The sequence below is a fragment of the Lichenostomus cassidix genome, chromosome 7, assembly GCF_008360975.1.
Source record: "Lichenostomus cassidix isolate B80296 chromosome 7, HeHo_3.0, whole genome shotgun sequence".
NCBI lineage: Eukaryota > Metazoa > Chordata > Aves > Passeriformes > Meliphagidae > Lichenostomus > Lichenostomus cassidix.
In genome coordinates this window covers 8,807,849-8,824,689 of record NC_139488.1, presented here as the reverse complement: position 1 = coordinate 8,824,689, position 16,841 = coordinate 8,807,849, and the positions used below count along the sequence as shown (strand labels likewise).

At 38.3% G+C, this 16,841-nt stretch overlaps 1 long non-coding RNA gene across 1 annotated transcript in view; it reads right to left on the bottom strand.

Annotated features, from left to right (window-relative positions):
* Positions 1 to 13,955: 13,955 nt before the first annotated feature.
* Positions 13,956 to 16,841, bottom strand: part of LOC146434482 (uncharacterized) — a 37,644-nt gene continuing 34,758 nt past the window's right edge. The window contains exon 3 of the long non-coding RNA XR_014853402.1: positions 13,956 to 15,035. This is a non-coding gene — a long non-coding RNA (uncharacterized LOC146434482). The remainder of the gene's footprint in view (positions 15,036 to 16,841) is intronic.

Genomic DNA, 16,841 nt, shown 5'->3' with positions numbered 1-16,841 from the left:
TTCCATCATTGTGACACCAAGTTGGTTTTTGACCAGGAAGATAAAATGCAGCTAATTAGTCTACAAAAATCACTTGCAGTGGAAGTACTCCACCCCTCATTAAGATACAAAGTAAGGCTGGATGCTGAAGCTGTCTTCTATTCACTTGCCAGAAACAGTTCGTTTTAATTTCTATTCCTATGGTATAAAATGGTACAAACTCATACACTGGAGAAAATTACTAACAATAACTCTTGCCAATTTAATTTTTTATTTCTCTGAAGAAAGAAAACAAATTTTAGGAATTCCTAGCTAATACAACTGTTGTTAGAAAATACACATTGCAAATCAGCAGTTTGTGTGTACCTTGATGGGCACTGACCAGAAAAAGAAAAAAAAAATCCAAATCTGATTCAATAAAGTTGTTGATTCTGCTGCCCTTCCCATTGTAAATAAAGATGAAAAGCACAATTACTCACAGCCTAAAAACCTAGGAGCCACTGAAGAGCTCTACCTCAAAGTGATGAACTTGAACCATAACTAAAATTTCCTTGTGAAGTTACCAGATTTATTCTGGAGTGGTTCCACTTAAGAATGTTTTGAAAGGATTAAAACTTTGCAGCATATTAAACTCTGCTAAAAAAAAAAAAAAAATTAATGTAAAATGTTTTTTCCAGGTAGCTCACAACTGTATGTTTTTTCCATAACATATTTAAGATATTTTCAGCCACTATATTTAAACAATTAATGGTATGCTTAGTTCTCACAGCACTATTGATAATGCATTTCTCATCAAATTTTGAATTCCCAGGAGAAATGGTATGGAGGGTGAGATTAAGTCATGTTCCCAGACTAAAATTAGGCCTTTCTCAAGAAAAATTATTAGCTGCAGCTACCTTCAGTCTCTTCCCCTGCTTTTTCCGCCTTATTTCAAATACATCTCAACCTAGAACTCCTTCTACTCCTCCCTCTGAACTTCAGCAAAAATGCAGATAGAAGGCTCAGCTGAGCATTTCAGCACCCAGAATATACACACACACAAACACAAAGATAAGCCACAGGGGCCAACATTTCACTTGACATCACTTAAAATTTCAGGTTTAAATAACTCGAAGTCAACTGAATCAAGGTAGATATGGATCAGAACTACTTATATGATTCTAAAGAAGCTCAGATTTGCTAACATGCAAGTAGCCAACAATCACATAATGAAGGAATCCAGAGCATCCTAGTCTAGTATCACCTGTGTCTGCATTTGAGTCTTGGTCTTTGCATTAGAAAATCATGATTACAATGAGATTAAACAAGATGTCGTGATAGGAAGCAGCTTGAGTAGCAGAAATCAGATTTGAGCTGTATGTTTAACCCCCTTTGAATCAAGTGTTTTAATTTTATTGTAAAAACGTTGCTTCTTTATGTTTATATATTTTTCCCTTGTTTCCAATCATAGCTGAGCACATATAAGTCATGTTGAGAGCACCTACATATTAATTGAAAATGCACACACAGCTGGATCTCAGGGGTAAGAATGATATTAATATTAGTGTTTCACCCATGGGCAAGCTTTCTGGGAAGTATTTGTCACCCCATTTTCCCAGAGGGACTCAAATATGTAAATAAAATAATTATTTCTTAATAGTATCTATAGAAACCTTTTTCTATTCTCAAAGCATTCAGAAGTGCATAATTATGTTAAATATCATGTCATAGTACCACAAATAGAACATATATGATAAAAACCAAATGAGACATTTAAGTTACTAATTAGTAGTTCAGAAGAGGAGATTTTTAGTACGAAAGCTTGTCTGAAACTATTATTTGATACTGCTAAATGTTCTATTGTGAAGAAAAGCTGATTAACTCACAAGTTGGGAGAATGTTATTTTGGAACATTCCAGCAGCAGGTCAGTGTCTTTTACCAAGAGAGAGATATGTAAACAACAGACATTCATAATTCAGAAAGACAACTTTGAAAGTAGAACAAACACTTATCTCCTTCAGGAGACAAAAAATTCAGAAAAGAGGAAAGGATGTTCCTTACCATATAGGCAATTTCAAAAATTCATATCACAGGCAGAATTATTTTCCACAGATTCAAAACACAAGAAAAGCAACAGCCTTTGTTTGGAGCAACTTTGGCTGAATTCTTCCCCTTTCACACACTGAGCTGAAAACCACAAGGCACTGATATTTGATAATTATACTCGTTGCAGCTTTTATTTTCAAAGATTTATATAAAGAAATGTGTTTTAGCACTATAGATTTCTGAAGTGTAAGAGGTAAAAGTATCATCGTTGGTGTTGCTATAACAAATGACCCAAATCAAAACAGTTTGACCTTGAATCACCATAATGTATTAAAAGAGGAATTTTACAGCTCTTTCTCTCCTGTTAAACCCTCCACAAGGTTACATTATCCTAGAGCTGTCAGAGTTCTGCTTTGTTAGCACCATTTCATTGTAGCAGAGATTCTAACAAGCCAACTTTATTTTTCCAGTTATGCTTTTTACAGAAAACCATCTATTTCTATACAATTTCTATTGAAGAAACTGAAAAATGAATTTCAGGCTTTTTAAACTGAAAAATGTGCCATCTCATTGAGGAACTGAGCAAGTGACACCTCAGCACGAGTCCAGGAATAACTAGATCAGATCTCACTGCAAACACCAAGCCAATACCTTCCTGTGTCCGACGGGACATTCACATGGTGGGAGTCTGACAGAAGCAGCAGATACATTGAATTAAACCCCTTCTTGAAATGCATTCCCTGTAGCAAAGGACAGGGCTAAGCACCCGAGTCATGTTGACTCTTGGCTCACAGAACAAGCAGGGCTTTGTACCATGTCAAAAGGAAAAATGCTCAAGGTATTTGTGACAACCTGTCTGTCACCTCAAGGGAGCTGCATGGAACAGTTACACTGGACACACTCAGCATAACTGAAATCAACTAAGTTTCTAGTTTAAGCACACTTACACTATGCCCCAAACCCACAGATTGTTGTCTCCTGTAAAGTATTGGAAGAGGGAAAAGAAGCTCTGTAAAAATTTTACTGCTCCTCAGCACAGGACAGATTTCTGAAAATAAAAGCTCTCTCTATAAACTCTGCCTTAGGAAGAGCCACTGGTGGCATCCTGCCCACAAGTGCAGATGTGAATTAACCCAGTTTTTCCTACAAATACAGCAACATTAACAGGTCCTGCGACAGAAATTTAGATCATCGAGCATCAGTGCACAGAAGAAATTCAAACTGTTAAGCTCACGCAGCTACAGAGGACAGAGTGAACAGTAATGATTTGCTACTTTACACACTTAAGTGGCAAAAATACATAACAAAACTTTAAAAAGCTGGCCATACACAATACTGATCCTTTCAGAAGCTACTTATTCGAGTGCTAGCATAGTCCAGGCGTTCATTACAGGGGTACTTGATGGAAAGCACATCAGCTGTGTCAGCTGCTGTTATCACACTCAGCCAAGGGATCCTGCAGAATCCACTAATCATGGCTTAGCAGCAGGATTTAGGGGATGAAATACATAGTTGAGACAAATCATCAATAAATCTGCTTTCAGATACAGTATCTTAATTAAAACTGTTCATTGTTTGCTTTTTCCCAGGTGAAATTAATTGCCTAGAGATCGTTCCTGAGATACCCCAATGCCAACCTTTCATTGACGGCCACTCCTCAAAAGCAAATGAGCCAATAAAGCATTAACCACACACTTTCCCCAAATGGAATCAAAACGTATGATTATTCCAGTCCACTGAAATATTTTTAAAAATAATTTTGCTAGTTTTGCCCACATAAACTCATAAAGAGCACAAGTGACCAAATTTTCACAAGCTAGTTTTGTTACAAGAGCTCATTTGAGCAATCAACCACAACAATAAAGCAGAGGAAGGCCATTCTTAAGGACGTGAACTGTTTTACCTTATTTCCCTCATATGCCATAACCACAACAGAATCCTCTGCTGCTCAAGAAAAAGATGTTCTGATTGTTTAAGCATGGAGTACCCCACCAGGACCTCACTCATGAGCCACACCTGAGCCTGACCTCTCATTCACTGAAACCTAAGATTACTGCAACAGCCAATCGTGTAAAAACAGCATCCTGAAATGTAGCAAAAAAATACCAAAAGAAATTGTAATAGATTGAAAATAGTTTGTGCCCATAGTACTCAAAACTTAAATACAACGTTTAATAAGCAAGAAGTAAAAGAATAGGGAATAACTGGGTAGTGCTTTCCTTCTCCGCAGTGCTTGATTTAACAATAGTCTGCAATGAAAAATAATTGCTCAGATTAGCACCTCTTCAACACCTTTTCAAAACTGTGTAATTAAAAAATGAGGGTGAACTAGGGGAGAAAGCTTTTTCTCACTATTTAATATTAGGTATGTGTTATCAGACAACAGATCCCAGGATTCAAGGAAGGCAGGTGGCCCTTTTTAATATTCATTTGAGCGTCGGTGGCGCCTGAAGGACCCCAAGGGGCTCAGTGGCAAATGGCTGGAACACCGTGGGACTGTCCCTCTGCTGTGACTGCTCCACTCCAGACCACCGTGGGTGGGACAGACAGCACCAACAGGCCTTACCCACTGTGGGATGGGCTTGATTTTCATGTTAGAGCTGGAAATAGCAATAATAGTAATTCTCAGGAAGTAGGCTCCTGATGCCCTGAGCAGCAGAGGGCACTGACTGTGTTCAAAAGGGATCCTAATTCCAGCTGGCTGGGGATGCTGGACCATCCTGGGCCACCTGGAGAGGATCTGGAAAGGCACCTGTGTGCTCATGGAGAAACACAATCTCTTTGCTGGTAGTTTCAGAGAAATGCTGGAGATGCCTTTGAGGCCACAGTTAGAAATCCAGGGGGAATTCCTGACAGTGGGGCTGTCTGCTGCAGGAAGGCACCACCCTGTGCAGAGACAACTTGCTTTTCATTCTCAGCCATTTTGAAATGTTAGTGGAGACAAGACGTGGTTTTGGTTTAGTTGTAACTAAACCTCACAATGGTGGAGTTTTTTTCACTCTGCTTGTCAGCTCTTTCTTATATGCTTTCTGAAGAACAGATATGTGGATTCTGTGTTGGGTTATGGCGTGTGCAAGTTCTTATTATATAATTATGTATTTTATAATGTATATATTTTATAAAAGTATAATGCTTATTTGTTTTGACAGCTTCTCAATGCCTGATGAAAGACAAACCAAAGCAGCATGGTTCAAAGCTGGCTTTTTTGGGCTTATTGATAGATTTTAAAGTGATGGCTTTATGAGAGCATATTTTCTTTTTTCACTTTTATGGAGGGTATATGCTTGGTGTTGGAAATATGAATCAAAAAAGAGACGATGGTAAAACACTGTCTTCTAGCTCTTTTCTGATAGTGTGAATATACACTTGCTTCTCTAATCTGTCTTGAACTGTTTATATCTTCATGCACACACATCTATAAATATGCAAATATTTAACTATTTATCCCTTTAATTCTTCTTATCCAAAAGGCAAACATTTACATCTAGGTTTCTAGACCATCAAATATTACAAAATATCTTTAGTGTTTTATTTTCAGTGGAATTCTATTAATTTAGATCAACTGTCTGACAGATTTCCTGATTGTGCCTCCAAAATTGCCAACTCCTCTCCCTCACAAAAAACATCTCATTTCAGACTCCAAAAGCTAAGGCTTCAGATTTGCAATCATTTTTTGCTGATGTCTAATGCTCATCTTTGAGAGTAAAAAGCCAGGGATGAACACCTTTAATTTAAAGTTCTGGTCACAGTCAGTAAAGGTGATAGACTCAAGTAAATCTGAGGATTAATTGAAGATTAAGTGTTAATCTGTGAACCATATTAACAAAGATGCACAGGCCAAACCTCAAACCCATGGGCATTTGATGTGGACACACATCTGTTGGTCAGACACACACCTTGATGATCCTGCCTGCAAGGTGCAGAAAAGCATTTTTAAAACACTTGGCACTTATGGAAAGAACAGAGCCTCAAAATGGAAACTCATCCTGACCAAAGTTGACAGTTATTATGACCAGTTTGGCTGCCAGACCAAGGAATCAGTAATTCAGACAAGCTCAGTCTGCTATTAGGTGCTGGAATATGCCTGAAGCAATGTGGGACATCAGCAGTTTAGAGAAAGAGCTGATGCTCACTTGCCCCTGTACCAGGAACTCTAAAGTAATGATGACTTGAGACAAAAAAAACCCCCCACAAAACTCAAACTATGTTTCAAATGAATTTAAATTAATGTGTTTTTTATAGGCTTTGATTTATGAAGATAAGAGCAATTTATTTGCTCTGAAAGTAAATTGTGTTTGCAAGACTGAGGTCTTTGTTCCAGTAAAAATACAATTATCACAGTTATATCTATATATCATGTTCAAGTCATATTGTGTATATGTGCCAATTGTCAAAAGATGTAAAAATAATTTGTGAACATTTAATTACTTTAAAAAGCAAACCAAAAAGGGGACAAAACACCAAGCGTATTCTGCCCCTCTTTATTTCTTCTTCTAATGTGTTCATTTAGATTTATGAACAATTTACCATTTTTTGATGTAGTACTGGATTTCAAGTTGAGCACAGTATTTTTTGATTAGTGAAATTTTTTCTTAACAATCTTAGGTTCTTCTTTGAAGTAGTCAGTTTCACAGTAATACCTATATGTGAAAAAGTTTTTTTATTTTGTAGCAGAGTACTCTCCTTTCTCTAAAGAAAGCCAGACCAAAGTTTTTTAAATCTCTCTTTTTCATTTCTATCACAGGGCTCAATGAATCCCCATAGATTACATATCCCACTGATTATTTGTTCAAACTATCTTGATCAAATGGATGTGTGGCTGCATAACAAATAACCTGAAAACCAATGTTAGAGACATTAATTTTCCAGAGCACTAAATCTTCATACAATTCAGTTCTTTCACTCAGAAAAGCATGTCCTATTATATATGGCTCATATCTATATCGAAATCTCCAGGTAGTGTAATTTCAGCTTTCAGGGTGAAAAACTTCACTATTTATTGGATAAATGGTAGGTCTTTAAAATCACCAGCAGATATTCATACTCACTAACAACTTGAAAACCAGGCAAGTCTCTGTGGCTACAGCTGTAATGGGAAAATACATCCAGATTCACGTGATATTCATGAGCTCCAAATTTACTCATAGATCAAATCTTTGGAAATCCTATTAAGGGTAACACCTTGAGATGTCATGATTAATCCATACTAGTCCTTCAGGAAATCTTTGTGTAGTCACTTTAAATGCCTCAGTAATTAATTCCTCAATGTCATTTGGCTTGACTCAGGAACATGATTTAGGCTATGCTAGAAATAATGTTGTCTTCCTCATTGTAGATGAGAAGGATATGTGACAATTAGGGATAATTTATGCCCTTTCACTTTAGAGGTAATTATATATTTTCATTTTTCTTAAAACATGATTCAGATTTTGATACTTTATTGCATGGCTACAGAGAAATATCAATTTTTAAAACTTCTGACTGTGAGATAACATGGAAAGGTTGCCCATTATACATTTCTCTGGGTGGGAAAAAGTGCTAATTTATTTGGTCCAGAAGATAATAGACTTCTAGTCTCAGATACAGAAGAGAGAGAAACCTGTTTGGAACCTTCCCTGGCTGGAATTAGCCAAACTGATAACAGGATGAAGAGGAGTGGTTGATGATGTCCATTTCTCACTCTAATTTCTGTGATTTTGTTTTAAATTATACAGGGTAAGGACCTGGCGAAAAAAAAGGTGGCCAAGTGAAATCTGTAGTTGAAGTAGATGCCCCACTGCAAAAGAGGGAAAGCATCAAATGCAACACTAAAGTCTCAGTGATAATCTTTGTCATTGATTAAAGATGGAACTCAAGAATTTATATATTTGGGGAGAGAGCACATCTTTGGAGGAAATCTAGACAAGATTTTTTGATATTTACCACAAGCTTGAAATATTTTCTTGAATAGAATTCAGGTGCAATATTGAATATGTATCTAATGAAATACACACTGTGTACAATCTGAACATCTCACACCCATCCATAGGCTTCATCTACCCACATTTTAGTGCATTTAAGGGCAAGCTGGACATTCAAAGCTACTAGATCAGAGTTAAATCCTTTAATGATGTGAATCTCAGATTCAAATCCCTTAGGAGGTGAACCATTTCACTTGTAAAATTTATTTAGATTTAAATTACTACTTGTAGTTTTTAACTGAAATCACAACAAAACTAGAGACTACTCTGGCAAAATAAAAGCATGGGAGATAAATAGGCAAAAAAACAACTGCTGTGTGTAGAGTCCAGGGTTTTTAATAGCAATATGGTTGAAATTTAGTGTGTATGTGCACACATAACACATATATATACTGCATATACTCACAAATATATAAATATGCACATACTTAGTTTGAATATTTACACACACTATCTCTGTACATATTATAGAGTGTATGTAAATATTCAACCCAAATATATATATTTATGCATTTGTATGTGAGCATTGATGTGTTTGTAAGTGGAGGAAAAGACGCTGGGGACCTCAAGGAGCAGAGATAAGTAAACTGTATTGACTTCCAGCAGGAATCCAAAGAGAACAAACACACCGCGTGGAAATTGGTGTTTACTCAACCAGAAGCCAGGCTGGTGTGATCTGATCCCCCTGGCACCAGAGCTGCGAGGAGGAAAATCAGGTGTTTCAGGACATTGCTGAGCCGAGTTTGAAGCTGTGCATGGATGCTCTGCCCTGAGGCGCTGCACACTCTGCTGCAGAAATGACCCTCTGGGGCTGCCCTGTGCTGACACAGCTCATGGCCTCCTGGCAGAGGGATATAGGCCTTTTCCTTCCAGTGGAAATCAGGTTTTAAATGCTGATTTATTACTTGGGCCCAAAGATGTAAAAGAAAATATTATGCAGTGAACAATTTATTGCTCAAAAACTGACTGCTTCCAGGTATGGTTTAAGACGACTATAAGCAGATGGCTTTGTAAGAACTGTGAATAGTCTGATCCATTAAACACTTCCATGCTTGGTTTACTTTCTCTTCATTTATAAACTTAGAGGAAAACAGACATTGATGCTCATTGTCAGGCTGGAAAATGAAGAACTGAACTTCAGGAGGCAGCAGATACCTCTGCTGAAAAATTCTGTACTATAATGATTTCAGTACCTGTTCCAGTGCTGTTCATTTTTTAGAAGACACTTTCACCCCTTCTAACTCAGCTATCTGTGTTCCACAAAAAGGAGGTATTAGCCTACATTAAGGATTCTCAAGGAACAATACCCTATCCTTAATATTAAGGAAATATCCTCAGTGTAAAAAAAAAAAAAAAAAAAAACCCAAGGTTACTATTGTTCCTTGGCAGAGAGAATCTATTTTATGGGTCATCAGCCACTGAGAGTCACACGTGTTGCATGGGGTTTGACCTATATTTGAAAAAGAAAAAAAAAGTGTGATTTGAAGTGTAAGGACAATCACATTGGAAAGGTAACTATCTTTTCTTTAATACCAGCAGTACCAGAAAAGCCAAATGGTGACACACTGCTGACTTTGCACAAAGACTATATTCATGTTTATTTGCTTTTCCTCCAGACCTTTATTACATTTTAAAATTTATCTATTTCTATTCTATTGATTCTCCATAGCAGTGAAGGCTAAATTAATTTTGTTGTGTGGGTCATTTGATGTATCAGGAGACAAATTCTGCCTGTTAGACATGGTTTAGAGGAGACAATGCAAGTCTAAATGTCTGAGGTTTGGCAGTTTACAAATCAATTATTTCTGTTAGAGAGCCAACTGCCGTACCAACTGGGAAAGAGATTATATCAGATTACTGCACTTTTAATTAGCTGATCGTGACAGGCAAGGCTGGAAGAGGAAAAGAAATCAATCAGAAGCTGCCAAACTCGGTCAGCCGAGTACACAGTGCCATTATTGAATCTTAGACATTGTTCTGAAGCAGAACTTGATCTCCAGGGCTCCGAGAGGGGACCTGCCTCACACAAGTGATCCATCTTAGAGCCAAAGGTTATCCTGGAGCAAACATTTCCAAACATTTGTTATAATTAGCCTCTGACAAGATCTGTCACAAAGCAGAATCTCATTAGAGGGGGAGGAGGAACAGAGCACACTCACCCCAGCAACATGGCAGAGCATCCAGTGCTTCTGCCCATGGGAAATGCTTGTGTGTGTGTAAAACATGCACGTGAGGATGCACTTTTGTGCTCAGAGCAATGCATTTTGGCTGACAGAGCTTAGAGAAATTTCTTTCACCTGACCAAGGGACTGGAGTGCTTCAAAACTGAGCCACTATTTGCTTTTCTATCTCATTGCCTTTATAACAAGATAATTCTAGCAACCCAGAGCATCCTGTCCTATAAAGCAAGATTTATGGCATGCTGTCTTGGAACCTAATTTTCTCATGCCTTCACCTCACACAGTGATTTGCTCTGTAAACTACACATGCAATGGCCTTGCATCAAGATGGTCCCTCACTGCACAGGCAAAGGGAAATCAAGGTTAGCACAGCTGAATTATGGTAAAAACCCCAAAACATCCAGGGACAGAATAAGTTCCTACATTTTTGCAAGCATACAGAAAGCAGGGTGTCTGGCTCTCACACTGTGTTAATTTTAGGAAGTCTTGTTGAGCTTCCATTGTACATTGGCAAAACGTTTTTCAAAAATTCATCCATGAACTGACAGAAGGGCAATGAAGCTGGTGAAAAGTCTGGAGCACAAGTCTGATGTGGAGAGGCCAAGGGAGCTGAGAGTGTTTGTTCTGGAGAAAAGAAGGCTCAGGGAAACCTTATTGCTCTCTACAAGTACCTAGAAGGAGGCTGGAATGAGGTGAGGATCAGTTCCTTCTCTCAAGTACACAACTGAGGGAGAGGAAATAGCCTCGAGTTGTGCTAGGGGAGGTTGAGATTTGATATTAGGAAAAACTTCTTTAGTGAAAGGAATGTCAAGCATTGGAACGGGCTGCCCAGGGCAGTGGTGGAGTCACCATCCCTGGTGGTATTTAAAAGACATGTAGATGTAGCACTTAGCGACATGGTTTGGTCATGGGCTTGGCAGGGTTAGCTTAAGGGTTGGATTTAAAGATATTTTTCCAACCTAAATGATTGTGTGATTCTATCATCCTCATGCAGATGTCTGGGTGGCAAGGACCTGGTAAAGTCCTTTCAGTTTCTCATGTGCCTAGATTCTGTCAGAAGAGGACATTCAGCCTCAGTCTAACAAAACATTTATTGATGCCAATTATGTGGTTGGCCCAAGGATTGGAGTTAATTCAAAATCCAATTAAACACATACTTCAGAAAATTGTTGGATCAGAATGATGTTGTTCAGCCCTTTGCAACATCAAACCATTCCTGGTTAAGCATTTAAATACCTTCAGTATTTCAGCTGTAAAGTATATTTTGTTCTGAAGGTGGAAAAAACAGCTAAGCATTCCTTACCCTAGTATATTAACATCCTATAGCTTTTTGTCCCATTTGCTAAACTTTGAGTCAATTGCCAATCACATTAATGTGGTTATATACACGTCTTTTTTTGTTAAACAGGATGATTCTTACCTAGCAAATAAAAAAAAAAAAAAAAAAGGCATGTTATATGATAACTAAACCCACTGCATGTCACTTCTGTGGATATTTTCAACTTCTGTGCTTGATGTTTGGCACCCTGTAGCTCCACGTGGGGGTTCTGTTTTGTCTAGTCTTTCTTTGGGTTTCATTGATCAGGTGGGTGCAGAAGCAGAACTTCTTTGTCACTTCACTGGAAGCTGTCTGGATGGCTGCAAAGTGTATCATAAATCAATTCTGCTCAGAGGATGGCTCGCAACAAAGTCAATAACAGAGCAGGAAAGCACACATGCTATCAGAAGAGCCAGAAAGAAAGAAGGAAAAAGCCTAGAACTCTGCTTAAAAAAAAAAAAATTGAGCTGCAGCCAGCTTTTGTCAAACACATGGTACAAGGCCACATTCCTTGTTTTCTTCCACATCCTCTCTTTAATGTCATGCCAGTTAACACACCACCATGATGAGGATACATACAAAAGCAAGGATCAGCTGAAAAATGGAATGTGTTAGTTCACCCTTCAAAAATAATTTTCTGATTTCTCCCTAGTGCAGTCTACCCCCAAGCTTGGAGGATTTATAACTACGTCTTCTACCTCTGTAAATTTTTTTGTTTCTCAGTCCTATTATAGCCCTCTTTTTTCAGTTAATATTTCTGTGTTGGACTCCGCCAAAATTATTCGTGCAATACTAGTTTATGTATTAAAGCTGGAATAAAATTTTATTTATGCAAAACCTAGTTGGGCAATGCCACTGTACATCTGGTACCCCAAAACCATTCTGACATCCATTAGATATAATATATATGATGATGGGGAAGAAGAAAAAAAAAAATTGCACAAACTGATGACAATCTGTTAAAGTCATTGTCAATCATTTGTCTGTAGTAAAACAAGTAAGCAATGTTAAACAAAGTGTGTCAGAGTTCAGGTAAAGTCTTAATTTAAACACTAATAATTTTCCTCCAGTAAGAGTCTGAGCACTGAAATCATTAGTGTAATTTGCCAATGTGTGTGAAACCAGTAACGAAAGTCCTTTGGGTTCAACACAGATTTAAATTTTCTTATAGTTTGTTTTCATGATGAATATTAATATTCTGAGTCTCCCAGTTTCAAGTTGCTTATTTTTTGATTTTGTTCTCTAATAGAAAGGTTGGTTTTCAAAGGAAGCTTAGTGCCTTTTTTCTGGTCCGTTTGTTCAAAAGTTTAAGGATTTTAGGCAATTCCTTTGAGAGTCATTAGTCTTAACTTAAGACAAATATGAAAGTTAATTAAAAGTTTAGTTTATTGACAGAAAAAATAAAACTTTACACTTATTCACTCTGGAAAATAATGAGCAGGATTAGCTGCCAGCTAATAAGTAAAGACTATGACAAAAACACAATTTAATTTTTCATCACTTCAGTCAGAAATTGTGCATTTCTGGGTTTGTTTTGATCTTTGTTTTTGCTTATTAGCTGTTATCTCTCCATAGTCGTCTCCACACCTCCCTACTTGATTACCAAGTCCAAACATACTTCTAAGAGTGGCTAAAAAACAACAGGAGTTCATATCATTAATGATGGTTTTCTTTAGAAGCAAAAATGGAGATGAGGCCCATGAAGGTGTAACCTTCCCCTCCTGCAGCAGCCAAAGAAAGAGAATTTGCTTTTCATTCTCTGCAGTTTCTCCCATCTCCCAGAATAGCCTAGAGGGAATTTAATTTTTTGCCTAACATGCAGAGCTCTTTGCAGATTGATTTTTTTTTTTCCTCCTGGGCATTTCTACCATTTCTGCCTTTAATAATTAACTCTGGAATTTGACGACTGCTCCAAAGATGTTCTGACCGACAGGTTATCCAAAACAATTTTTTCCAGCACTTCGAGTTCTAGGACATACAAGGAAGGGAGGGACAGAGACTGCTGCTTTTCTCTCTCTGTAACTCCAACGTTGCTTTCTGAGAGCAGTTCAGTTTCTTATTACAACAGACACTGGGAAACCATGCAGAGTGTTTTGCTTTCCCCTGCATTGCACACCTCAGCCACAGATTCTGCCATCCACTCCATCTCAGCCGAGTGGTACCAGCAGTGTCTGTTCTTTCCCAAACACTTTTCTGTCTCATCTTATTGCTAATGTGTGATGAAGGGAGCATGAATTTTGAATGCAGCAATTATCATTCAATAGATAGGTTTAAACGCTCTGCTACTTAAATCCACAGAGGAAAATTTTTTTTCATGCTGGTAGAAAAAAAAGCCATTGAAATAAAGTGGAATCAGTTTTTATAGAATCATGTCTCTTGAATTGCTGTTGTGGTTTGAATTTCACTACTTCTCTTATTACAACTCAAGATACAACCCCTTAAAGCTAAACCTTTTTAAATTGTTTGAGCTAAAAATGGGTCATCATATATATCATCCTACACCTGATGCTGACCAATGTAGAGAGTCATACAGAAATACACAGATAGCCAGTACAGACCAAAAAATTTCCTGGCTTTGTTCTAAATACGTAGCTCAAGCCATAGCCTGTAGCATCAAGAGATTTACTAAACTACAGAATTTAATTAATTTCTACAAATACATAATTCTTTGTGAACTTAGGTTGACTTAGGATATATAATCTGAGAGCTAGTTCTCCCCATCGATCAGTCTCTGAATGCATGCTGTGATATGAAGGGTATTTTGAATGGTGGCTTTGAATGGAATGACAGGGTTTGCAAGTGTTGAGGAATCACTGAGCATTTATCACATCCCATGAAACCAGAATAACTTATCAAACCTCATGACTGCTGCTGCACAGTGAGAAATCTTGCCAAGGTTTACCAAAACCAGTATAATTCGGTTGTCACTTCATACAGAAAAAAAAAAAAATCTTTCTGCAATCTTTGCTTATATAGTCAGAGTCCTGGAAGGCAAGAACACCTTGAGCTGATGAGAGAGACAGATTGCTGTACTTGCACAGCATGACTGAGGTGCCAGGCTTCCCCCACTGGCTCAAGGGATGCTTTGATGCAGAGAGAAGGTGCACCCCAGCCAATTACCAACCTCAACGTGTGCTCAGGACAGTCTCTTTCCTGCACAATGATTCGCAACACAGCCGCTAATGTTCATATTTAGAGACAGGAATATTTTAGTGGGGGGCAAAAACACCTATCATAACAAGCAATAGAGAGGAGCTTCAAGCCAATTAGAGAAAATGGACCACAGTGAGTCAACATTCAATAGCTCATGATTTAGAAAAGTATTCACCTTGAAACAGTCAATATGTGCATTACACATGGATATTTAACCGAATACCTCACCCATAGTTTAATTAACTGTGCAAACAATTAGCAGTGCTCCAGCACAAAGACTGAAAATTCTCTGCACAGCTAAAGTGAAAATGCTGTCATTCTCCAGAAGTGAACTCTGTGATATGGCTGGTTCCACAGACTGTGAAGAGATCCTTACAGATATCCAGGGAATCCTGGTTTTATGACATCAACTTATTGATCTGTGAAAATTTTCCAGAGGAATGGAAGTATTAACAAGCAGTAATAACAACCAATGCTCAGTGGCTGGTGAAGCACAGAAGGTTTAGTTGCATGCTGACCAACAATTACAGTATCCCACTCATTTTCTGGAAGGCAAATGAAGTCCAAATTAAAGCTATGAGTCCTCTGTGCATCACACAAGATAACATCTCTGTGGCTGTCTCTGCAAAAAGTGGAACATCTCTTTCACTATTCTCTGAAAATTACAATATCGATTTTTATTTTCTAATTAACTTTAGGAGGCTAGTAGCTATATTTTGTTACCTTTCCAGTGCCTGTGCTCAACTTCCTAAGTGGAGAAGCAGGCTGTGCAAGACTCCCAGGAGGAGAGCACAGTGCTCCTTCAGGGCTCTCCTTGCTGGAGGGAGCTCAGGAAAGAGCCCTACAGCTCTGCCTTTTCCCCACACCATCCACCTGCACATGGTGCTGCCCCCTGGGCTGGGGATCTTAAGCAAACACGGAAATATTATCTTGCACCAGCAGTTTTCAATTTTTTTTTCATTTGAGTTTTCTTAATTATTTTCCTGGGAAAGTACATACAGTAAATATAAGCCCACTGCCATTCAGCTTTAGTGACCTTTGTGGTCCATAGTCAATTTAGTCTCCAGAATCTGTGTGCCAAAGGTTAAAAGATCTGATCTCACACCCTTTTGAAAAATTGATTTGGTAAAGCTTGTCACTTTAAGGGATGGACTGGCTGCCACAAGGGTAAGCATGCCTTTTGATTTCATTACTTCTCTTTCTATTTAAATCTGTGGTCAGACTGGATGAGCAGAATTCAAGCTGTAAAATGCCAGGTGGGGTTGGGAAGCCTGTAATAAGAGCATCCCAGTGGGCAGTGATGGTTCCCCTATGAGATAAATGCTACATGTCAAGGGGTTCAAATACTGCTGGTGAAAAGCACAGAAAGGGAAAAATTAGAAAGTGCAAATAGAAAATAATCTCAGTCATTGTGAAACCCAGGTATTTATTTTCATAGCAACTGATCTATAGGAAAAGCAATAGACTCTGGACCATGAGGCAACAGCAAGCCTGGCTCAGCCATCTAAACCTTTGCCAATTGGTTTATAAAAGTTTAACTGCATCTCTCTGTCTCCTGTGGACCTATGGAGAAGACACATCAAGTGCTGATATAGATACTGTGCAGTGCAAGAACAAAAGGAGAAGATTTCCAAAGTCAGCCACTGGGATGTGCAGTATCTTCTCTGCTCTCCCTGGCCATGAAAAAATCTTTTTTAAAAGAATGGTATTTTCTCCTGGGAATCAAATTTCTGTGCTAACCTGCAGAATTAAACTTCTCATTCCCACAGAGATATACTTATGGACCTGCTTAGAAGCACCTGTGGGAGCCAAATTACAAGATTTTAACAAATGGCCTTTAAATTCATCTTGGCAAAGCAGGTAAAGAAGGTGCTGAGCCAAGAGGATCCTCAGTCACTGGGTGCCAGTGCTGTCCTGCCACGGCTGCTGAATTCCCTGCTCCTGCCTCACACTTCTGAAAACAAAAGGGGGGCATTTTGTCATTGTTTCTTGTAATAAAGTGAAACCGGCCAACATCTGAGAACAAAAAGAAAACGACAAGCTACTTAGTGCCATGAAAAGAACAGATAAGGAGTTTTTCTTCGTCTAAGAAACTTAAGTCTCCTTTCAGAAGAAAAGAATGAAAAGCCCAGAAATGCTGCACACCATGTCGTGAATGTGACCTTGGCAGAGCTGCGGAAAATTATACAACCCGAGTGCCCCAAATGATTCCTCTTCCTGAGTGG